The sequence below is a fragment of the Geotrypetes seraphini genome, chromosome 8 (genome assembly GCF_902459505.1).
Source record: "Geotrypetes seraphini chromosome 8, aGeoSer1.1, whole genome shotgun sequence".
In the NCBI taxonomy this organism is placed as follows: Eukaryota; Metazoa; Chordata; class Amphibia; order Gymnophiona; family Dermophiidae; genus Geotrypetes; species Geotrypetes seraphini.
Window position 1 is genome coordinate 181,963,535 of NC_047091.1, and position 25,914 is coordinate 181,989,448.

General features: G+C 45.5%; 1 protein-coding gene across 5 annotated transcripts in view; it reads right to left on the reverse strand.

Moving 5' to 3' along the window:
- Positions 1–25,914, reverse strand: part of EMID1 (EMI domain containing 1) — a 211,909-nt gene that overhangs the window by 130,617 nt on the left and 55,378 nt on the right. The window contains exon 1 of one of the 5 annotated variants that reach the window (XM_033957156.1): positions 1,129–1,217. The exons of the other annotated variants lie outside the window; for them this stretch is intronic. The gene's annotated coding sequence lies outside the window, so the exon portion shown is untranslated. Of the gene's footprint in view, positions 1–1,128; positions 1,218–25,914 lie in introns of those variants that run through there. 5 annotated transcript variants of the gene reach the window in all.

The following is a 25,914-nucleotide window of genomic DNA, read 5'->3' on the forward strand; positions in this document are numbered from 1 at the left end:
CCAGTGGTGGAACTCTGTTTGTCTCCATAATAAATACGAACGTCATATAGCGGGCCGTTGTAAATCATCGTTATCCTATTCTAAAACTTGGTCGATAATAATGGAATTTTGTGGTTTGGACCTTTAACTATGATCATACCTGATCTCTTTTTATCATATTCCTATTAATATTCAATATGTCTACTATGAGCATTCATTCTGTTGCTGTATTTTCTGATATGATAGCTCTCCGTATGATTTAGCATGATTACTGTCAGTAATATTTATTCCTGCCATTGTACTCACTTGTCACTTATCATCTGATGTTTCTTCTCCCTTTTTATATCTATGTTCTTTATTGATAGCTGATGTATTAAACATATACTTGCTATATCGTATTTTTGTTTGTTTTCTATTACCCGATCTCTACCCTCATGCAATGTGATATACTTGATGGTGTCCTTCTCTTTTGATTACTTCCGTAGTTTTTTCGGAAGCTTCTCTTATATTTCTGTATTATACTGTTCATAAAACCAATAAAATTACTGGAACTAATAAAAAAATGATAACGTGAAGGGATTTTGTAAATATGATTACAGGTATAAGCCATTATTAAAATATGCCCCTTTTGGACTTTCCGCAAAGGCATCCAAAATGTTCTTGTAGAACAATCCAAGAGCCTAAAGCACTTCTCACAGGTATTCCTGGGAGCAGAAAATGTCATATTGCATCCTTCCCTGGCATCAGTTTTCTCCTCTCTGGAAAACAGGTGGGAGGGAGGGGAGGGGGCAGCGTGTACAGAAGGGGGAGGGAAGAGCATCGGGCCTGCTGACTCTGCCAGGAAGGATTTAATAAACAGAGGGAATTTACAGCTTCCTCCTGTCAGCGCCCTGACAGCTTCCTCTGTCCCGGGGGGAAACAGGATCATTCCTAAGTGGGAACAAGATAAGTAAAATCTTGGGCTTAACAGCTCTAAGCCTGCTCCGTGCCAGACTCCCTGGCAGCGCTCTGCCCTCTCCGTGCCAAAGTCTGCTCCTCTGTTCCTCCAGAATGTGCCCACTCTGTACCAAGGATAAAGCACTACGCTAGCTCGTTAGTCCATTTCGAAGATTAAATACATCGAAACAAAACTGGAAAATTAAACGATACCTTTCCGTTGGACTAATGTAATGCATAGTTTGAGCGACTTTCAAAGACAAGAATCTCCTTCCCGCTTTCCCCTTTCCCTTGAGACTTTCACTGCAAAGCGTTAATGTTTCACATTATTCATTTGCATTTAACTCAATCCTCTTTCAGTTGTGATTCAACAGAAGATGACCGGGGACAGGGAAACACCTACTGTGCTTAAAAGGACCCCTTCGACTTAAGTTACATTCAACTAAACTGAGGTAAAAAAAAGTGGCCTTAGTGCACAGCCATTAAAAAAAAATGACTGGCATGTGCCACCTGTTTTGTAGGTAGCAAGGGTTCACATGCCCTCTCAAAAAAAATTTTTTTTAGTTTTTTAAAAATTTCTTTAAATTTTATTTTTATTAATTATAACTTTTCCACAAGTATAACAACTTGTTTAAGGAAATACACTAAGGGCTCCTTTTATTAAGGTGCGTTAGGGCTTTAACGTGCGGAATAGCATGTGCTAGACCTTAACGCCAGCATTGAGCTGGGCAAATCCCTGCGGAGTTCCACAAGGATCACCTCGCTCTCCTACGCTCTTCAACCTCTTTATTTCCTCCCTAGGAGCCACTTTAGATAACCTAAATGTCACATCCTTCAGCTACGCAGACGACATCACCATACTCCTCCCCTTCGACCCATCGGAGACCACCACCACAGCAAAGCTGGAAACAACCTTAGATACAGTAGAAAAATGGATGATGGATCACAAACTGAAACTAAACTCAGAAAAAACAAAATTCCTTTTGCTCGAAAAGGCCAAAACTCCTACCATCACAGAACTGAAAATCAAAAATACCAAATACCCAATACAACCCGAACTAAAACTCGTAGGAGTTACAATAGACAGATGTTGCACAATGCAGTCCCAAATCAACAAGACGACCCAGAAAGCTTTTCTAACCATGAGAAATCTACGTAAAATCAGAAAATTCTTCAACCCAGCACAATTCAGACTAATTGTCCAATCCCTAGTCTTAGGTCTGCTGGACTATTGCAACTCCCTCTATCTTCCTTGTCCTGCCATGATGATAAAACAACTTCAGACCATACAAAACACCGCCCTCAGACTGATCTACTCACTTAGAAAATATGATCACATAACAACTGCCTTCTTAGACTCTCACTGGCTACCCATACAAGCACGAATACAATTCAAATTCCACTGCCTATTATTCAAAGCGTTACACGGCTCTTCCCCCTCCTACCTAAACAACCGCTTAAACCAGATCTCCACCTCAAGACACAGAAGAACCCCGAACCCTTTTGCCTTCCCCCCACTCAAAGGCACACAACGCAAGAAAATGTTTGACAACCTTCTGGCAACACAAGCAGCAAAACTCAACCATTCCATCTCCAATCTGCTGACGACAACAGACGACTTCAAAACATTCTGAAAAGAAATCAAAACCCTGCTTTTCAAAAAATTCATCCAAATATCTTAACCCCTCTTCACCTACCTCCAGATAATTCACCTACCTCCAGATAATTCTCCCCCAAATAACCCCCTAAAACACCTTCCAAGTAAACAGACCTTGAAATGTATAGTAATCTTACCTACTCTAACTGTAATCTATTTATTTAAATCACTAGTTCTGCATTTTCAACTTACCTCCAACTCTGAAGTTCCCATCGGAATCTATCCAGCTATCTCTCCTCTGTTAAAAAAAAAAAAAAAAATTGTATCTTCACTGGAAAATGTCCAGTCAAATCTTTTGTAATCCGCCTTGAACTGCAAGGTATAGGCGGAATAGAAATCCGTAATGTAATGTAAGCGTAGTGCGCGGTAATTTCCTGCGTATGCTAAAAACGCTAGTGCATCTGAGTAATAGGAGCCCTATATGCAAGGGAAAATTAAATTATCTAAGGTGATATACAAACCCCTCTCATTAATCACCATAAAACAAGAAGAAAAAGATATAATAACGATGGAAACATTCAATAAAGACTTCAAAAGTGCTTTTAAGTGAACCCTCAGACCCACAACATAAGCTCTAATGATATTTCACGGAGCCAGTTGTATTAGAGACCATCGTAGCGTGTTCACCGTCTCTGCCACCTATTGACGTAGAACCTATGTTCTATCCGATTCCAACAAAAAACACTGCACCAAAAAAACTGTTACTTATCTGTCATGTATGGTGGCGAAGCTAGAACTCTACAACTGCTCCGGGCACATTCTTAAATTATTCTAGACTGAGGGGGGTTCAGAGAGACTATGACAGCAGTTCAGAATAATTTAAGAATGTCCCCGAGCAGTTGTAGAGTTCTAGCTTCGCCGCCATACGTCAAGTTTCTTCAAAATTTCTTATACCGCCCAATCAAGCCTTCTAGGCGATGTACAAAAACACCAACAGAAAAAGACCAGGGGAAATGACAGTTTTTAAAGACATTGACAAACGGGAACAAAAGGAAAGAAGGGTTAGAACTACAGTTGATAGAGAGAAAGAGAACACACAAGGGAAAGAATAACAACGAGAGGGGGAACTGAAGGTAAAAACCTTTCTTGAATCTAAGTCGTCCTTAAAAGGACAGTTGAAGTTACAAAAGCATCGACGAAGAGAAATGTCTTTAACTTCCCCTTAAAATTGGCAAGAGTTGTTTTTTCACGTAAGTAATTTGGGATACTGTTCCAAAGAGAGGGGCCGCTAACGGAGAACATTGTAGTCCTCATTGTGCTGACGGATAAGTAACAGTTTTTTGGGGCAGCTGGATGAAGACTGGGGTCTTGAAGCCAGCTGGACCATGGTGTGGTCCTGACAGGTGTGCAAATGCAGGTGGGGAGCTCCGATTGGACCCCAGGGATGGCAGAGTCCTGCAGGACCCTCGTGAGGGGCAGGCCAGGGTCCAAGAGTAGGGTTACTGGATGTTGGGGCTTCCCCAGACTTCAAATGTAAGAGAAGGGTCTAAAAGAATACCCAAAACTTTAGATGTTTTATCTACTTGAGGGTATTAGCGGATTGTAGAATAAGAAATGAAGAAACAGAAGATAGTGAATTATGATTTCATAATTAGTTCAAAATTACTTAGGAGTTGTTTGGAAATTATTTTAAAAGAGGAGGAAAAGCCAACCTGCTGCACTATTCGAACATGCAAATAGATTCTAACATCGGGAGGAAACCTCATAGGCATAAAAACCAGAACCTTCTCAAAATAATGAAAAAAACACGTGGAGGGGCGTAATCAAAGCATGCGTCTAAGTCCGATTCGGGCGTATGGCGCTAGACAACCAAATTCGGAAGTGGGAAAATGTCCATTTTCGAAAAATACGTCTAGAATTTTTTTTTTCCCCGAAATTGGTCTATCCGGACGTCCAGGCCGCCAGGACATCTATCTTTATACCACATTTTCGACCAAAATTTCATCCAACTCCCAAACGTCCAAAACAAGACCATTTGGGCGTGGGAGGGGCCAATCTTGTAATTGGCTGGCCACCCAGACATAGCAACAGAACAGTGGGGCACCTTACAGGGCACAGTTGTGAACTTCACAAAAAGGGTGCCAGATAAACATCTCACCAGAACTCCCTTATAGGTTATGGTGAGCACCCCAAAACCCACTATATTCACCTATCTACAACCCCAATAGTCTTTATGGCTGCAGTGGCACCTATATGGCAGTAGAGTAGGGTTTTGATGGGCAAAAATGTTCCACCATAAATGTAGTGGTTAGAGTGGCTTATGGGCCTGGGTCTTCCTCTCTATGGTTCATTAGCCCGCCCACCCCAGGCTACTTAAGAGGCCTGTGTTCAGCTCTAGTAGGCTTTCCTATACCAGGTGTTGATGTTCTGGAGACAGGTATGTATTTTTTTTAATTCTGATCTTTGTAGGGGTGTGAGGGAGGTCAGTGAACACTGGGGGAGTGTGTGGGGGTCTTTACTTTGTCTCTGCAGTGGTTAACTGGTCATTTTGGATACCTTTATGGCACTTATACCTGGTTTTACATCGTCTACCTCACAACATTTAAGTTTTGTCCAGGATGTGTAGTAAAACATTTGATTATCCCTGCAGGACAATTAAATCTAGGTCAGCCCCCATCCCTCACATAAACTGCCCTGACCACTCCTCCAGATACGCCCCTTTCAGCTCTGGGTGCACAGCGGCATAAAAAGTCTTAACATAAGAACATAAGCATTGCCCCTGCCGGGTCAGACCAGGGGTCCATCATGTCTGGCAGTCCGCTCCCGCGGCGGCCCCTCAGGTCCATGACCTGTAAGTGCTCCTAACTTAAAACGTTCATACCCTATTTGCTTAATTGTCCTGTAAAGTAACCCTCTATCTATACCCTGTAACCCTTCGCTTCCAGGAAGTCATCCAGTCCCTTTTTGAACCCCAGTATTGTATTCTGTCCTATCACCTCACTTGGAAGCGCTTTCCAGGTGTCCACCACTTTTTGAGTGAAGAAGAACTTCCTTGCATTCGTTTTGAATCTGTCTCCTCTCAGTTTTTCGGAATGACCTCTTGTTTTTGTTGTCCCCACTAGTCTAAAGAATCTGTCCCTCTCCACCTTCTCTATGCCCTTCATGATTTTATAAGCCTCTATCATGTCCCCTCTCAGTCTCCGCTTTTCCAGGGTAAAGAGCCCCAGCTTGTCCAACCTTTCGGCATATGAAAGGTTCTCCATGCCCTTTATCATCCTTGTTGCTCTCCTCTGGACCCTCTCGAGTATCGCCATGTCCTTCTTAAGGTACGGCGACCAGTTTTTAGACGTGTTTAAGTTTTGATTACGAGCCCTTATCTTCTACAAGCATCAAACTGCAGTCCCCCAGTAACTTTGAACTGCGCAAATCAAAAGATAAGAACGTTATGAGGGAGAAGCGAAAAAGGATTTTCGCAGACAACAGCTGTGCTTTACTCATACCCACCGCCTACTGGAATTTGTATACTCCATGAGAATGATTTTCTGCCACATTCCAACACAGCTTCTACTGTAGGTGCCAAAATCCTGTCCGAGGGGGGCCTGGGCACAGTGGGTGGGGGAAATGACTCCATTATCATGCTGGCTTATGCAGCATTCCCAGAGGAGCTTCTGGGCAGGGCATGAAGGTCAATTACGAGAGGAGGAGATACGCAACGTTGCAATCGCCTTACCAATCTCCCCTATGGCCGTTCTTGTTTTGGAGCACTTAACCCACTCACTGTGCTTCTTAATTCTTTAACTAATTCTAGGAGGTTCAAGATCCAGAGGCTGATGGCGTGACATTAGGATGACTTTTGTCCTATGTAGGTGTCCTTACAAAACGTCCTTTGAGGAAAATGGAGCAAACTTGAAAACATCTCTCTGATGACGGTGTCAAATTAACTAGAACAGGAAGTGTATATAAGTATCTGGGAGTTTAGGACGGAGCGACAATTCAGCGTAAATTACTGAGAGGACAGATCAGTAAAAAATATAACAGGAGATTAAAAGTGATACTGAAAAGGACTTTAAGCAATTCCTTCACTCTCATCCAGCTTTGGGACTAATAATAATAATTTATTTATTTATATATCGCCATACCGAAAAGGTTCTAGGCGGTTCACAGCAAAAAAGTAATACATACAAATACAAGTAAAATGACATCAAATTAAAAACATCCCTCAGGGTTCGGTGCTGGGGCTAATCCTGTTCAATATGTTTGTGAGTGACATTGCTGAAGGGTTAGAAGGAAAAGTGTGCCTTTTTGCAGATGATACCAAGATTTGTAACAGAGTAGACACCGAAGAGGGAGTGGAGAATATGAAAAAGGATCTGCAAAAGATAGAAGAATGGTCTAATGCCTGGCAACTAAAATTCAATGCAAAGAAATGCAGAGTAATGCATTTGGGGATTAATAATAGGAAGGAACCGTATATGCTGGGAGGAGAGAAGCTGATATGCACGGACGGGGAGAGGGACCTTGGGGTGATAGTGTCCGAAGATCTAAAGGCGAAAAAACAGTGTGACAAGGCAGTGGCTGCTGCCAGAAGGATTCTGGGCTGTATAAAGAGAGGCGTAGTCAGTAGAAGGAAGAAGGTGTTGATGCCCCTGTACAGGTCATTGGTGAGGCCCCACTTGGAGTATTGTGTTCAGTTTTGGAGACCGTATCTGGCGAAAGACGTAAGAAGACTTGAGGCGGTCCAGAGGAGGGCGACGAAAATGATAGGAGGCTTGCGCCAGAAGACGTATGAGGAGAGACTGGAAGCCCTGAATAGGTATACCCTAGAGGAAAGGAGGGACAGGGGAGATATGATTCAGACGTTCAAATACTTAAAGGGTATTAACGTAGAACAAAATCTTTTCCAGAGAAAGGAAAATGGTAAAACCAGAGGACATAATTTGAGGTTGAGGGGTGGTAGATTCAGGGGCAATGTTAGGAAATTCTACTTTACGGAGAGGGTGGTGGATGCCTGGAATGCGCTCCCGAGAGAGGTGGTGGAGAGTAAAACTGTGACTGAGTTCAAAGAAGCGTGGGATGAACACATAGGATCTAGAATCAGAAAATAAGATTAAATATTGAACTAGTCCAGTTACTGGGCAGACTTGCACGGTCTGTGTCTGTGTATGGCCGTTTGGTGGGGTTGGGCTGGGGAGGGCTTCAATGGCTGGGAGGGTGTAGATGGGCTGGAGTAAGTTTTAACGGAGATTTCGGCAGTAGGAAGCCAAGCACAGTACAGGGTAAAGCTTTAGATTCTTGCCCAGAAATAGCTAAGAAGAAAAAATAAAAAAAATTTTAATTGAATCAGGTTGGGCAGACTGGATGGACCATTCGGGTCTTTATCTGCCGTCATCTACTATGTTACTATGTTACATGCCGTACGGATAAAATACATCAAATTAAAATAAGAAAGAACATGTTAAAAATTAAAACAGAATGCATTAAGATACCAACCTATCGAATAGTTGTGTCTTAACAATTTTCTAAAATCTTTTGGTTTCTATTGTCATAGGACGTTTCCTACTTAAGTTATCTTAAATTGTAGTGATTGACACTATGTACCATCAGATATACCACATTGTTTGTTTACTGGTCAATTGCTAGATCTTTATTATTTAAAAATATAGATTTCAATAAAAGTGATTGAACTTAAAAAAGAAAAAAAAAGGAAGCAGCCTCTTAAACATTTTCATCAACTGGCTATATGAGGTTGAAGGGATTATGCTTCCAAGAGGCACTTGCTTGAGTGAAGTTGGGGCTGGAATATGGAAACTTATGGGATCGGGATAGGGTGAGTGAGGAATGTTGATTTTTTTAAAAGTTAGATTAATAAAACATTCTTTTTGTGGATTCATTTCACTGTTCAAGGTTCAAGGTTCAAGGTTTATTAATATTTGATTTATCGCTGAATCTGTTTACAAAGCGATGTACATAAGTAAAAAAGCATAAAATATAGAGATACAAATTAAAATTCAGTAACATCAAATTTAAGACAAGACAGACTTGAAATGGGAGGGAAAGAAGGGCAAAGATTACATCTGTTATATATAGAAAAACAAATACGGGAAAAAACATAGGGGAACGGGGGTAGGTAAAAGATTAAAAAACTAAAAAAAAATTTTAATATTGAGTATTAAAAGCATCTTTAAAAAGGTGAGTTTTCAAAGATTTTTTAAAAGAAAGAAGATCTCTTCCATTTGTAATATGTTGTGGTAGAGAGTTCCACCATTGTGGGCCCATAACAGAAAACATGTCTGCTCTTCTTGTTCCTATTGTTTTAAGGGAAGGTATAGCTAGTAAGTTTTGGGAGGATGATCTGAGTGAACGAACGGGATTATAAGGACTTAGACTGCAGGCGCTGAGAAATACACAAAACCATCGTCTCTCGCTCTCCCATGAGCCTCCACACAGATACACTGTCAATTAACAATGCCAGCATCCACATAGAGACACCATCCACCACCGCCTCGACTTCCTCCAGTTCCGCACAGAAGGAGGATGAAACCATAACCATTCAAGAGCAAGATGCCCCGATCCCTCCAGCAAAAGTACCAAAAGCACACCTGCAGGTCAGACTCCCATCAGCAGCCAGACTGCCTTTGATCCCGCTGGCAGCGAGCTCTCGTCCCCATCCGCACAGCTAGGGGCTGTGTCAAAACCGCAGCCAGTGCCAACAGGCAGCCTGCAGTGGGCTCTGCGGAAAGAGCAGGTCCCCACGTGCGGGCTCTCCTCCTGCCAGCTGCCTCCACAAGCCAAGTCAAGTCAGCTGTGGCTCTCAATGCACCTTTTGTTTGGAGAGATAAAGGCAGAAACGGAGCGGGGGAGGAAGTCAGAGAGAATACAGGAGTCAGGCTGAAGAGGAGACGCCAAAAATACAACATTAAAAGAATGGGAGCAACAGAAAGGAACAATCTCAAAAGTATATATGAGACACACACACACACAGTAAGGGGGAGGGCGAGAGTGGCGGTCCGCCCCGGGCGCCATGTTGGGTTCCGTCCTCTCCGCCTCTTCCAACTCCTCTGCTCGCCACGCATGCGCCCCCCCCCTTCTACCATACTCCCCTTCCCCCGACCGCATCTGCTCTCCCGCTGACCATCACGTCTGGGCGCTGCGCTTAGGAACTGACATCAGAGGGCGAGCTGACGCGTAAGGAGCATGTTGACATTGTTACTTGCAGTGGTGGACAACTAGAGGTACCGGGGGGGGGGGGGGCGCGTGAACACTAGGGTGTCCAGTCAAAAGCGCGAGAGACAATCGCATGCGGACAAACCCGCCCAGACAATCGCGCCCAAGACGTCACCACGCTGTAGTTCAACACTATTTGAAAGCACTCCAAGAGGGTGTGGGGAGGAACCCCCCCCCCCCACTTTACTTACAAATGTTGGCGCTCCTGTTGGGAGTGGAGGGTGCGGGGAAACCCCCATTACAAAGAAAACAGTAATTTTTCCTTAAAAAACAGGGAAAAAGGGTGTTTCCTCGGTAATGGGGGTTCCCCCCCACACACACACCCTGCAACAGGAGCGCCAACATTTCTAACTAAAGTGTGTGGGGGGGTGGGGGTTCCCCTCCACTTCCCCCTTGGAGCACTTTAAAACAGTGTTGAACTGCAGCGCGCTGACGTCTGGGCAGGTTTGTCCATGCGCGGTTTCGTCTATGAGACGCACACTGGGGGGTAGGGGGGTTGACCAAGAAGCGTGGGAGGGGGGGGTGGAGATGAGAGCAGAGGAGGGGTGTCTGCACCTCTCACCCTTGCGACACGATTGCCCACACACACGCGCACACACGCGAAAAATCCAAGGAGAAAAAGTTGAGCTACATGTACTGTAAGCATTTCAGTCCAAATGTACCTTTCTAAGCAAGTGAGGGCAGAATCTTTCTATCTTAATGTACAAATCTATTCCCTGCCTAAACCCTCTTAACATAGTAACATAGTAGATGACGGCAGATAAAGACATGAATGGTCCATCTAGTCTGCCCATCTGCAGCATCCAAATCTCCTCCTCTCCCTATTGGCTAAGGCTCTTAACATTTGCATCTCCTCTTCCTATAGGCTAAGGCTCTTTACACCTGCATTGTGAGGTCATAGAGCATTATTGTTATAGAAACATACATAGTAACATAATAGATGACGGCAGATAAAGACCCGAATGGTCCATCTAGTCTGTGCAACCTGATTCAATCTAAAAATTTGTTTTTTTTTTTTTCTTCTTCTTAGCTATTACCGTACTGGGCAAGAATCCAAAGCTCTGCCCTGTCCTGTTCTTAGGTTCCAATGCCTGAAGTCTCCGTCAAAGGTCACTCCAGCCCATCTTCACCCTCCCCAGCCCATCCTCCACCAAATGGTCATATACAGACACAGTCCGTGCAAGTCAGCCCAGTCCTGGCCTTAGTTCTTCAATATTTACTTAAAAGTGTATAGCACTTGTCTTAAGGTCTCCTGTCCGTTCCTGGGAACCATGTATGGTCTACCTCCTTCTGATGACGACAGACTGAGACCGGAGAGATGGCAAACAGTCGAATATTCAAATTCAGAACGAATGCTAGGAAGTTTTTCTTTACCCAGCGGGTTGTGGACATCTGGAATGCGCTTCCAGAGGGCATAATAGGGCAGAGTACGGTGCAGGGGTTCAAGAAAGGATTGGACAATTTCCTACTGGAAAAAGGGATAGAGGGGTATAGATAGAGGGCTACTGCACAAGTCCTAGACCTGTTGGGCCACCGCGTGGGCGGACTGCTGGGCACGATGGACCTCTGGTCTGACCCAGTGGAGGCATTGCTTATGTTCTTATGCTCTTATTAGAAATCTTAGTAAGGCTACATGACCGAGACCTGACTTTTTTGAAGCTGCTTTTTCAACTCTTCACTCCCACTCACCGTCAGATAAACTCCCCCAACCCCGAGATGTCCCTGTCTGTCCAAATTAGATTGTAAGCTCTTCTGAGCAGGGACCATCTATTGAATGTTAAATGTACGGCGCTGCGTACATTTTCGGCACTACAGAAATGATAAATAGTCGTAGTAGCAGCAGCAGCAGCTCCATAAACTGCCAGAAAGCGAGGAAGTATTGTGAATGCTGAGGGGGTTATCGGGCCAGCCTGCAGACAAAGGGCTTTTTGTCTCTATTGTGGCTAGCTCTGTGCTTCTGAACGTTCCACCAACTTGTGGTTGTTGATCGTGGAAGCTCTGTGCACTGTGCTGAACTTTGTTTCCCAGCGTCCTTTGTCTTCCCCGAGTCGGTCTTTTTTGTTCGGTATTGTATCGTTTTGGACTTCTAGAGGAGGTAAAGAGGGGACCGATCCGTGTATTTGTGTGCTAGGTGGCAGGCATGGAGAATAACACGAGTTCTGTTGCACGTGGGACTGGATGATATCAAATGCAGATGAGTGCAAAGAGAGGTTGATACGAGGGGGGTGCTGAAAAGTTCTCAGCCCAACTTCCTAAATTCTGAATGTTATTACATAGAAACATAGAAATAGACGGCAGATAAGGGCTGCGGCCCATCTAGTCTGCCCACCCCAATGGCCCTCCCCTACCTTTCTCTGTGAATAGATCCCACGTGTCTATCCCATTTGGCCTTAAAATCAGGCATGCTGCTGGCCTCAATAACCTGAAGTGGAAGACCTATGCGGTTTACAATGATTAGAAATGTTACAGATTGAATGGAATAAACAAAGTACAGACTTAGTGACTGATAGTTCTAGCGATCATTTGTTGAGGACTAAGATTGTAGAGGTTGGTTTCCTAAGTATTTCAGCAACAGATGTGTTTTTAGGCGTTTCCTGAATTCCCCATAGGTCAGGGGTAGGGAACTCCGGTCCTCGAGAGCCGTATTCCAGTCGGGTTTTCAGGATTTCCCCAAGGAATATGCATGAGATCTATTTGCATGCACTGCTTTCAATGCGTATTCCTTGGAGAAATCCTGAAAACCCGACTGGAATACGGCTCTCGAGGACCGGAGTTCCCTACCCCTGCCACAGGTAGTAGGCACGAGCAATTGTTCTGACACTGTAGCTCAGGGGTGTCCAATGTCGGTCCTCGAGGGCCGCAATCCAGTCGGGTTTTCAGGATTTCCCCAATGAATATGCATGAGATCTATTAGCATACAATGAAAGCAGTGCATGCAAATAGACCTCATGTATATTCATTGGGTAAATCCTGAAAATCCGACTGGACTGCGGCCCTCGAGGACCGACATTGGACACCCCTGTAGCCAGAGAGAGCGTTATTTCATTTTGCAAAGGGCCAATGTTATGACACTGTCAACCAAAAGTGTGGAAATCCGAGCCATCGTGAAGTTCCTCTTCCTGCAGAAGAAATCCATGTCTGAAGCAAACATTGAGTGACAAATGCCGTTCTCCCAGGGGAGCTCAGAACGGTTCTCCTAGGTCTAGGACAAGCAGGATGAGTCAGCCACATATGGGTGTTGTCCCAACAGCTCCCAATTTGCGGATAAGCTCTCCAATAGCTCAGAGAGATTTTTTTTTTTTCTCTCTGAGCTCGTGCAGTGCCCGGGCCCTACCCATTTCCCCCTAATCCCCAGTCTTTAGTTTCCGCCCGTTCCCATCGGTCAGATTTTCTACAGCTCTCCATTACAACTTTCTACTCATCGACAAACACTGATCAAGTAGGGTGTTATAGATATTGATTAAGTAGGTCTTCCAGCACTCCTGCCTAGACTGAATGTGTAATAGGCAAGTATGAATTCTCACATGCAAGTACGAATTGTCACTGTTGACCAGTTGGTTTCTCACTGTTCATTGATTGTCATTGACCAGTTCATTGTTCTGTGAGTATTATTGCTCAGTTAACACAGCACTTTATCTAAAACCTTGTTTCCACAACTTCACCTGCTTTGCCTGATTACCCTGCCCGGCTCGGCCTCCACAGCCAGGCGAGGGATGTACAGAGCGCGAAGGCGCAGGTCCAGTCGGTACATCCCTCAGCTAGGGAGTCACCCATATGTGGCTGACTCATCCTGCTTGTCCTAGAAGAAAGTGTAGTTACTTACCTGTAACATAGGTTCTCCGTGGACAGCAGGATAGTCAGCCACACAACCCACCCGCCTCCCCATACGGCCGACCTGGCCACAGCTAGGAGCATCCTGGGGATTAGGGGGAAGCAGGGGGAAATGGGTAGGGCTCGGGCATGCCCAGTGGGGCCCGGGCACTGCACGTGCTCAGAGAGAGAGAGAAAAAAAAAAATCTCTCTGAGCTATTGGAGAGCTAATCCGCAAATTGGGAGCTGTTGGGACAACACCCATATGTGGCTGACTATCCTGCTGTCCACAGAGAACCTACGTTACAGGTAAGTAACTACACTTTTCCATGCATTTATTCAGGGACTCAAGCCGTTTTCCCTCTCTGTCCTGGCGGTCTCACCATCTATTTAATGTCCCCAGGGCAATAGGGGGATTAAGTGACTTGCCCAGGGTCACAAGGAGCAGCGTGGGTTTGAACCCACAACCCCAGGGTGCTGAGGCTGTAGCTTTATCGACTGCGCCACACTCCCCCAGTGAAGAAGTGGGGCGCAAACTTTCAGAGTGGAGATTTCGCGACCGAAGAGGCAGCAAGGTCCGAAAGGCCTCAAACGGTGCCAACTCCTGAGATTTTTGACCATGTCCATGGCCTGATTTTGGCAGATTGGCAAATAACGACTACAGCAATTGCTGAGCCACTACAGATATCCAGGGAATGTGTTGGGTGTGTAATCTATGAGCAGCTGGGTATGTAGAATCTGTCAGTCAAGTGGGCGGCCAGATGTTTAATTCTGATGAGAAACGCCATCGAGTGGACACTTCCAAGTTGATTTTGCAACATTTTCAGCGAGCAGACATAAAATATAAGACATCTCCCCACCGATCGATTTGGCACATCAGACCCTAACAGGGAGTGCCCTTGCAGGCTGGCGAGTCCAGTGGTCAGGCAAAGCAGTTCCTCCCTCATTTTACAGGTCTTAAAAAAATATATCTATCTATCTAATATAATAAAACCCTAAGCGCGCATGCACACTCTTACCTGCGTGGTTCCGTTTTCCGTGAGCTGTAGGTCCCCGGCAGGCAACAGTGCGCGTGCGCGCTTCGACTCCCTCCCTCACTGTAAGTTCGCCGCCGTCATTGCCCCCTTCCCCCCATGCACCCTTTCCCGGCGCACACGAACCCCCATTGACCCTCCCACCATGAGATGCACAAACCTTCCGGCTCCAGCAGCGGCCTCATCACACTAAAGACGCTGCCTCGCGGCCTTCCCATGCTCTGATTTCCTCTGCTGGCGTCTCTGATGATGTGAGGAGTAGCAGAAAAGAAGTGCTGCTGGACCGGGGGAGCAGGGAAGAGGTGCTGATGGACCAGGGGAGCAGGGAAGAGGGACAGGGGGAGCAGGGAAGAGGTGCTACTGGACTGGGGGGAGCAGGGAAGAGGGACAGGGAGAGCACGGAAGAGATGCTGCTGAACAGGGAAGTGGGTTGGGGGAGGGAAATGCTGCTGCTGCTGCACAGGAAAATGGAGGGGGAGGGTATGCTTCTGCTACTACTGCACAGGGAAGTGGAGTGGGGAGGGAAATGCTGCTGGTAAGAAAAAGGGACTGGGGCTGAAAGGGAAAAGATGGGAGAAGGGGGCTGAGGGGGGTAAAAAGGGGTTAGGAGCTGGGACTGAAAATAGGGGACATGTGAGGGAAGGAGGCTTTACTAGCACCCGTTAATGTAACGGGCTTAAATACTAGTGTATATATATATATATATATATATATATATATATATATATATATATATATATATATATACATACATACATACATCTCACAGCAAATCATTCAACTACCAAATAGCAAAAGTATGGAACTCACTTCCCATCGTAATTCGCACAACCACAGTACAGTACGAGTTCTGTTTTTAAAACCATTCTTAAGTTGAATTTGTATGTAACTCAGTTCGTTTGAGGCCCCTCTTGCGTCCCTTTCTATCTGTCCCACTGTTCCATCTCCACCACCACATCCAACATTTCTCCCTCTCATGAGGCAGGGCTAATGCCGGAAGTGGCGTTAGATGCCAGAAAACGCCTATGGAAGCGCAGTTCACCTCAAAGGTAGGCGCTGGAAAGGAACCCTGGCCTAACGGCGCTGGTTAGAGAATCCAGCCCTAAATGTATTACGTTAGTCTCATAAAAACGTATCACTTATATGCTTGGTCCTTGGGACAATTTTCAAAGCCATTTGATTGGGCAAGAGAGGCTCCTAGCCAGTTACATCATACTCAAAGTATAGCCAATATTCAGTGGTACTTATCTGACAAGTGCTGCTGAATCAAAGTGTAGTAAATTATAGGACAATCGAGCCATTGTGACATCACCAATGAAGTTGGCCCTTAGGCATTGGTGGAATGAGGCATTATGACATCACAATACCAGCTCTGGTTATCAGAGGCTGAAACCTTTCACACTATTTATGTATTCAGTTTTCTATTCCGTTCTCCCAGGGAACCTCAGAATGGTTTACAAGAATTTATTCAGGTAATCGAGCATTTTTCTGTCTGTCCTGGTGGGCTCACAATCCATCTAACGTACCTGGGGCAGTGGGGGGATTAAGTGACTTGCCCAGGGTCACAAGGAGCAGTGCAGGGTTTGAACCCACAACCTCAGGGTGCTGAGGCTGTAGCGTTAACCCTGGTCTAATTTTAGCTAGCCATGCTAAGGGCTTATACTGCTGACCACCACAGGCTGACTATTGAACATTTTATTTCTAGGCAACCACACAACTCTCAATTGATCAAATCCAGCCTATTCTGCTCGAATAAATTCAGACCCTGGTAGAACCACACCCTACTGTCTGGCCCACATTAGCCGGGACTAGGAAAGCCAGTCGTCGTTCTACTCCATCATTACACCCTCTGCAAAAGCCACCTTAAAAAAACGCTTCCCCACTTGCGGTGCAGTCCTGCATTTCCCAGACCAATTTAAAACAGACTTATAGATCTTCCCCTGTTATTGGTGGGTGACCAGTATAACTGGATATAATTAGCAGGAGACAACGGTTCAGGCAGGGCAATTACAGGCCTGAGGCAAGCCCATTTCATGTGAACATGCACCTTCCTTTGAATCATATTTCACTGACTCTTTTCTGCATGAAATTCCAAATGCTGCCATATTTGCCCAGAGCTATGGGGTTACCTAGGGTTACCAGATTTTCCCAAATGAAAATCCAGACCCATGGCTATGCCCCCAGGCCCACCCAGTTGCACCCGCATCACGCCCTGTCCCGTCCACAGCCCCACCCCCTTAACCTGTTCATGCGTCAGGATGCGGCACAATGAAGTCGTCCGCTTGCGATGCGATGATGTCACGGGTGCGCACATGATGTCACTGCGTTGCATCCACGCATTCGCGGACGTCGTTCTGACGACGGAAGCTTTTCAAAACCTGGACAAAGTGCCGGGTTTTGAAAAGCCATCCGGACCCCCAGACATGTCCTCAAAAGGAGGACGTGTCTGGGGGAAATCCAGACAGCTGGTAACCCAGGGTTACCATATGGCTCCAGAAAAAGAAGGATGGATCGAGACATCCCTTGCTTTCAATGGAAGTAAAACCCAGACATCTCAATCCATCCTCCTTTTTTCTGGAGCCATCTCAACCCTATGGTCATGACATTCCATTCTTCCTGGGGGAGCATGCAGATGTGTGATCTCCAATTTCTCTAGGGAGTGTTTCTCAACCCGGTTCTGGAGTAACCCCTTGCCAGTCAGCTGTTCAGAATATCCACAATGAATGCACATCAACTTGATTTGCATACACTGCCTCCATTATATGCAAATTTCTTTCATGCACATTCATTGTGGATATCCTGAACACCTGACTGGCAAGGGGCAACTTGATTTGCATACACTTTCTTTATTATATGCAAATTTCTTTCATGCATATTCATTGTGGATATCCTGAACACCTGACTGGCAAGGGGCTACTTGATTTGCATACACTTTCTTTATTATATGCAAATTTCTTTCATGCATATTCATTGTGGATATCCTGAACACCTGACTGGCAAGGGGCTACTCCAGAACTGACTTGAGAAACACTGGCATAGGCTGTCCTTAAGGGCATTGGTATTGTTATATGACTTGCATGATTGAGCGGTATGTATATTAAGTCCTTTTGTTTTATGGAGTTCTCTTTCCTTTTAGGTTTTGTAACTGCTTGGATCTGTTGTAAGCTTGAGTGGAATATTAAATTTGAATAAACATAAGAATTGCCAAACTGGGACCATCAAGCCCAGTCAGGGCCGCCATCAGGGCAGTACCACCAGTCCTGCATTCAGGGGCCCGGAGCTGACAGGGGGCCCGGGCTCCCCCAGGGTCCTAGGCCACAGTCTAGGGGGAGGGGCGGTCCGCCCCACGTGGACAGGAGAGAGCTGGACGGGGGACCCGCGGAGTTCAATACATCTCGAGCCGCGAGGCTCGTCTTCTGTTCCTGCCTGCCCTGCCGCTCACATATAGCCGATCGCAAGTGTTCCCCGATGTCAGCGCTGACGTCGGAGGGAGGGCTTAAGCAAAGCCTGCCCTCCGACGTCAGCGGCGACGTTGGAGAATACTTCCGGTCGGCTATTTGTGCGCGGCAGGGCAGCCAGGAAACAGAAGACAAGCCTCGTGGCTTGAGCTTCGTTTTGCTGAGAAAGTTGCAAAGATGGGCTGGGAGGCAAACGCAGAACACAAAAAGGGGAAGGGAGTGCGTTTTGGACACAAGGCATGAACTTGGGAGAGAGGAAGGGAGGGAAAGAGATGCTGAGGTGGGGGAGAGAATGGGTTTTTGGACACAGAAGGCATGGACTTGGGAGAGAGGAAGGGAGGGAAAGAGATGTTGAGGTGGGGGAGGGAATGGGTTTTTGGACACAGAAGGCATGGACTTGGGAGAGAGGAAGGGAGGGAAAGATATGCTGAGGTGGGGGAGGGAATGAGTTTTTGGACACAGAAGGCATGGACTTGGGAGAGAGGAAGGGAGGGAAAGAGATGGTTGTGTACACGGGGAATAGAAGAAAGGAGAATTTAGGTCATAGGGAGGGAGTGAGGTACAGATAGTGGCATACCAGGGTGGGTGGGGAACGGTCCGCCCCGCCCCGGGTTTACGTCCCAAGGGGGTGCACAGCTGGCCACCCTCCAGTGTTCTCCCTAGGCTGGCAAACTGCGGCTCTTTAGCCACTTGAGTGCCACCGCCGCCATTGGGAACAGGCCGGCGCCAAGTTCTCCCTGCTTTTCCCTGTGGGGCCGGCCAACTCTCGCCACTCACGTCAATTCTGATGTCGGAGAGGACGTTCTGGGCCAGCCAATCGCTGCCTGGCTGGCCTAGATCGTCCTCTCCGACGTTAGAATTGACTTCGGGTGGCGAGAGTTGGTCGGCCTCACGGGGAAGAGAAGCAGGGCGAACTCAGCACCGGCCTGTTCCCGATGGCGGCAATAGCAGCCTATTCCCCAGTGGCGGTGTCAGCATTTTCCCAATGGTGGTGGCATAGGGGAGGGCAGGGAGAAAGAAAGGGGGGACAGGAAGCCAGAAAGAAAAAAAGGGGGCAGGGTGAAACAAAGAAAAATGGGGCACAGAAAGAGAGAGAGAGAAAGACAGACATACAGAACGAAAGAGGGTGTGGAGAGAGAAAGAAGGGGGCAGGGTGAAAGAGAGAAAAACAGACATACAGAAAGAAAGGGGGTATGGAGAGAGAGAAAAAGAAAGAAGGGGCAGGGTGAAACAACAAAAAAGTTTGGGGAGGGAATGAGGTCTGGAGGAGAGGCTGAAAGAAGGGAAGAAATATTGGATGCACAGTCAGAAGAATAAAGTGCAACCAGAGACTGATGAAATTACCAAAGGTAGGAAAAATGGTTTTATTTTCAATTTAGTGATCAAAATGTGTCTGCTTTGAGAATTTATATATGCTGTCTATATTTTGCACTATAGCCCCCTTTTACTAAACCGCAATAGCGTTTTTTAGCGCAGGGAGCCTTTGAGCGTTGAGAGCAGCGTGGGGCATTCAGCGCAGCTCCCTGCGCTAAAAACCGCTATCGCGTTTTAGTAAAAATATTTGTCTATTTTTGTATAGTTGTTACTGAGGTGACATTGCATAAAGTCATTTGCCTTGACCTCTTTGAAAACCCGCGGAATATAAATGATAATTAACATTTTCTCTGCGTACAGCATGCTTTGTGTTTTTAAAATTTTATTGTTGGTAGATCATTTTGACTTGGCCACAAAGGTAAGGGGGAGGGAGGGAGGGGAACTGCTGAAAGACATCTAGTAATCCTTGAAGGCTTGACTGTGCAGGGAATTATTTTTGTAAAATCATGTTTTGTTATGTGACTGGCATTATTTAGACTTTAATTTCTATGAATGAATAGAATGAAAATGATATAAATTACTTGCTTGTTTTTATGTGCGTGTGCTGAAGGAAAGTGGAGAGAGAGTGGGCTGAGGACGCTGAAGGGAAATGGGGAAGAGAGAATGGGGAGAAGACGCTGATTTATAAATTGACAATTGTACAGAATATTGTTTCTTTTTTATATTCATCCATAGCTGCATGTTAATGATGTGCTCATATGCACTTATTTATCATCATAACATATACATCATCATTAACATGCAGCTGTGGATGTGTAAGGACAGGCTGAGGAGGATGGATGGGAAGGAAGGAAGGTGCACATATCAACATATCGTACATTTTTAACATGCATGATGCAGCTATAGGCAAGCAGAGGAGGATGGGATCATACAGATGTGTATGTTCAGATATGCGCTCAGATGTGTAGTTTTTTCTGATATATTTATTAAGCTTACAGTATTTATAAAAACACATTTAATACTTGTTACAAAAAATATTGTGCAATTGTGATCTACTTCTGGCCTACAAAGGTCAAAAGAAATCCTTAACTGAGATTTTACATTCAAAAGTGAATTATAACTACTAGCACTATTATTTATTAGTTATTTATTATGCAGATGTTTGTTAGTTTGTTATTAGTTCAGTATTAGACATATGTTAGTTTAGAATAGATAGGTATAGATTAGTTTAGTTTAGGTTAGGTGGTTGCAGGCTTACAAATCTTTTGGTCAAAGAGTGCGGCGATAGAGAAAAGTATGTGTGTATTCGCCCATGGAAGAAGAGGGGGGGGGGGTTGGAGGGGGGAAGGGGTGCGTGGGGGGCCCAATAGGATTGCTCAGTAAGGGGCCCAGAAATTTCTGATGGCGGCCCTGAGCCCAGTCTCCTGTTTCCAACAGTGGCCAACCGAGGTCCCAAGTACCAGGCAGGAACCCAAAGAGTAGCAACATTCCAGAGCTGAGATTGTGATGTCATAATGCCTCATTCCACCAATAAAAGCCAACCTCATGAGTAATGTCACAATGGCTTGATTGTCCTATGCTTTACTGCTCACTTAAGAATTGCCATCCTGGGACAGACCGAAGGTCCATCAAGCTCAGTATCCTGTTTCTAACAGTGGTCAGCCCAGGTCCCAAGTACCTAGCTAGATCCCAAGTAGTAAAACAAATTTTATGCTGCTTAGCCTATGGACCTCTATTTTTGGAAATTATCTAAACCTTTTTTTAAAACCCTGCTAAGCTAACTGATTTCACCACATTCTCAGGCAACAAATTCCAGAGCTTAATTACACATTGTGTGAAGAAATATTTTCTCTGGTTTAAATCTACTTCTTAGTAGTTTCATCGCAAGCCCCCTATTCCTGGCATTTTTGGAAAGAGTAAACAAGCAATTCACATCTACCCTTTCCACTCCACCCAGTATTTTATAGACGTCTATCATATCACCCCCTGAGCCATCTCATCTCCAAGCTGAAGGTATGGTGTGATACTACACATACAAGCATGATCTTGATTTGTCCTTACCATTTTCAGGACACAGACTGTAGAAGTCTGCCTGGCTCTGGCCTTGTTCCCCCCAACTACTTAAGCCATCATCAAAGCCCCGCTCCAGCCCATCCAAATCTGTCCAGCTGTTGGAACTCCTATGCTTGTAGGCAATACCTGTTTTTGGCTGAGAGAAAAAGTCACTCCGCTATAGACAGCTCCCTGAACTTAAGTGACGTACAGGTCATATCTACTCAGTGTGTGGTTTCAAGCCACTTCCGGGACATACTCTGATTTACCGTGTGCTGACAAAAGAATCTAATGGTCAGGATGTCTCTTCCTCCTTAGAGAATAGGACCATCTCTGTCTAAACACATCTCAGGGAAGAATGAACAAAGACATCCTTAGGTTACTAATCTCTTCCCACAGCACAAGGATGGTAAAAGCAAAAAAAAAAAAAAAAAAGAAGGTATTAAATCACCAAAACAAGTACATGCATAGCCAGGGGTATACAGACAAACCTAACAGGTGCTTTTAAATCCAAAGCCTAGAAGAATGGGGGGGAGGGAGGCAGTGGCTTTGCATCATATTCTCTCGGGGGAATTCTGCGCAAACAAAAACCCCACAAATTCTATGCACAAAATTCGACATATTTTCTTTGTCCAGTTAACACAACGCAATTACTGTTTTTGAGTAATTACAAAAAATATGACTACTAAAAAAATCAGAATTTATAAATAAATTGTACACAATTCCCTCATCTCAAATCCTAGCCCATCTTCCACAGCTATCTCCCACCTAGCTTTGACTCTCCCCAGCTCTCCTGTGCTCAGTCTCTTCACCATCTCTCTTTTCTCTCTCTCTCTCTCTCTCTTCATCTCCCCCTCTTTTCTCTCTTTCCCTCACTCTCTTTCCCTCTTTTCTCTCTCTCCCTCTTTCTCTTTCTCTCTCTCTCCCTCTCTTTTTCTCTCTCTCTCCCTCTCTTCTCTCTTTTTTCAACTCTCTTCCTCTGTCCCTCTTTTTTCTCTCTCATGCCCTCTTTTCTCTCTCTCTCTTCTCCCACTCTCCCTCTCTCTCCCTCTTTTTTCTCTCTCTTTTCTCTCTCTCTTCCTTGCTCCCTCTTTTTTTCTCTCTTTTCTCTCTCTCTCTCCCTCACTCTCTTGCCCTCTTTTCTCTCTCTCTTCTCCCACTCTCTTTCTCTCTCTCTCTCTCTCCCTCACTTTTCTCTCTCCCCCTCTCTCTCTTTTCTCTCTCTCCCTCACTCTCTTTTTCTCTCTCTCTCCCTCACTTTTCTCTCTCTTTCTCTCTCTCCCTCTCTCTCTTTTCTCTCTCTCCCTCACTCTCTTTTTTTCTTTCTGTCTCTCCTCATCCCAGCTTATGCTATCTACCTCCCTTCCCATTCATTCATTCTCCACAACATCTCCAGTTTGCTGGGCCTGTCTGTACCCTTTACCCCCAGTTCTCTCTCTCCATCCCCCAGCAAGACTCCCAGCCTTTTCTCTGTCCCCGTTCTCCCCTCCTCACTGCCTGCCTTGCTTTCTCCTTCCACCCCATGGGCTGATGCGGCTTCTGAAGCCTCGTTATTGGCTGCCTGTGTGACGGATGCTGTTGCATCGTCCTGTTGACTGCGCAGGGCCCAATGTGAATTCTTTTGCTTCCTCCGGTGCCAAATTATTCAAAGGAGTGGGGGAATTCTGCATTGTTCAGTTGCACCAAGCCATTAGCAGCATCATTTGCAGAGATTCAGATTATTCACATCTTTGTTAAGGGCCCTCCCTCCACCCCTTTCTATTTTCCAGATTTTACAGCCTGGGTTTGGATACAGAGATTCAGTTACACTGTCTACAAACAATTTGGTTTAGATTTACTCTAAATATTTTCAGATTCAATCTGAACAAATCCACATTGGAAAACTAAACATTGCTTAGCTGTGTGTCACACAGGAGCGTACGTTTCAGTTTCCAATCCCCCTTTTCCCAGCCTGGAAGGAGCTGCGGGGTTCCAAGTCCCCGGGAGGTTGTTCCAGCCTTCCTGTTACAAACACATGAACCGTACGTCAAGAGAAAATTTTGATCACGGTCCTTGCCTTTCATTAAAAGGGCTATAATAGCTGGACTAAGGGAAAAGAAGAAGGTACTTCTCCAGGCCATGCCGAGACATCACTGCAGCCTCAATGGAGAGAGCCCATCAAAATTATGAAACAGGATGCTAGGAATTAGTTAAAAAGGAATGGTTAACAAGACTAAGAATGTTAGAATGCCCCTGTGTTGCTTCATGGTGTGACCTCACCTGGAGTATTGCGTTCAATTCTGGTCTCCTCATCTCAAGAAAGATATAGCGGCGCTAGAAAAGGTTCAAAGAAGAGCGACCAAGATGGTAAAGGGGATGGAACTCCTCTCGTATGAGGAAAGACTAAAAAGGTTAGGGCTCTTCAGTTTGGAAAAGAGACAGCTGAGGGGAGATATGATTGAAGTCTACAAAATCCTGAGTGGAGTAGAACGGGTACAAATGGATCGATTTTTCACTTCGTCAAAAATGACAAAGACTAGGGGACATTCGAAGTTGTAGGGAAATACTTTTAAAACCAATAGGAGGAAATATTTTTTCACTCAGAGAATAGTTAAGCTCTGGAACGCATTGCTAGACGATGTGGAAAGAGCGGATAGCATAGCTGATTTTAAGAAAAGTTTGGACAAGTTCCTGGAGGAAAAGTCCATAGTCTGTTATTAAGACATGGGGGAAGCCTCTGCTTGCCCTGAATCGGTAGCATGGAATGTTGCTACTTTTTGAGATTCTAAAATCTTGTTACTCTCTGGGATTCCGGAAACTTGTTACTCTTTGAGATTCTGTATGGAACGTTGCTGCTCTTTGGGTTTTGGCCAGGTACTAGAGATCTGGATTGGCCACCGTGAGAACGGGCCACTGGGCTTGATGGACCTTGGTCTGCCCCAGTAAGGCTATTCTTATGCCCTTACATGTGCCAAGTATAGAGCAATCAAGCCACTGTGACATCACTGATGAGGTTGGCTCTTTGGCACTGTGGCATGAGGCATTATGACATCACAATCTCAGCTCTGGAATGTTGCTCTCATTGGGGTTCCGGAATCTTGCTCTTCTTTTGAGATGCTGGAATGTTGCTACTCCTTGGGTTTTGGCCAGGTACTAGTGACCTGGATTGGCCACCGTGAGAACGGGCTACTGGGCTTGATGGACCATTGCTCTGACCCAATAAGGCTATTCATAGGTTCTTATATTCTTATGCCCAGAGCCACCTCCAATGGGGACTATCTGCTGTTTCAGTTCCAGCACTCTGATAATTGCGGCTACAGCTCAGAGTAGAAGTGGGGGAAGAGGAGATCTCTTAAATACTCTACCAGGGCCTAGTCACACCTAGCTACACTACTACTTTAGCATTTCTATAGTGCTGAAAGGCATACATAGCGCTGTACATTTAACATTCAACAGACGGTCCCTGCTCAGAAGAGCTTACAAACTAATTTGGACAGGCAACAGGACATCTCGGGGTTGGGGAGTTTCAGTTGGAAGGAATGATCCAACGGGGATAGGCATTTGACAGCAGTGAGCGGGCGTTAAGAGATGAAAGCTGTTTCCAAAAAGTGGGCTTTTCGCTTGGATTTGCAGACCGCCAGAGGCAGAGCACGGCGCATTGACTCTGGCAGCCTGTTCCAGGCATCCAGCGCGGTAGGAAAGAAGGGACGGAGTCTGGAGTTCCAGATCCTACCAGATCCCGTTTCTGCCCATTGCATCCACCCTTGCCAGAGTCCACCAGCCCTAATGGCACAACAAACGTTCCAAATCAATGGGTTGCACGTTGCCTCGGCTTGATTTTAGCCTGCTGCAAACCGAGCGCGCACAGATCGGCCTGAAGCCATTTCTGATGCCCCTCTCATTTCCGTGATCTCTGCCTCGGTGCCCTTTCATCCTGACAGGAAGTTGGCACGCTCGTACGCCATACCAGGGCAAAATGGGGACGTTGTCTCCTTGATAAGTGCTCAGAGCAGGAACCGGCTGAAGGCCTGAGCTCTCACTGACAGAAGTGTGTAATTCTGTAGGCTGGATGAGAATAAAGTCTCCGATGGGCTGCTGTTGCCTACAGCTGACCAAAACGACTTACAGATGTTATTTGTGTTAGGCCAAGAAAAAGATCCCACGCATAGCTTATTTCTTACCTCCATTACATACCCCAAAAGACTTCCAGGACAATCAGATTACTTCAGAGAAAGGCTTCGGCTTCAGGGCCAGGGCCAGTTCCGCCTCTCATTAACTTTCATGTCCCTCTCTCATTTGGCTAATTAAATTCAACAATCAGGATCAATATTTCTCCTCCCAGAACAATTCCGTAAAACACTTACTTAGCCATCATTAAATATCATTTGCTGTGGGTGCACAATTGCATTTTAAGAAACTATTTTAAATTTCACACCCGCCCCCTCATCTATTGTTCTCCTTTGACAACAGCTGCTCATTGGCAATCCCCCCCAAGAAATTGCCAGGCTAGGCAATCATCTGGTCTGCCTCA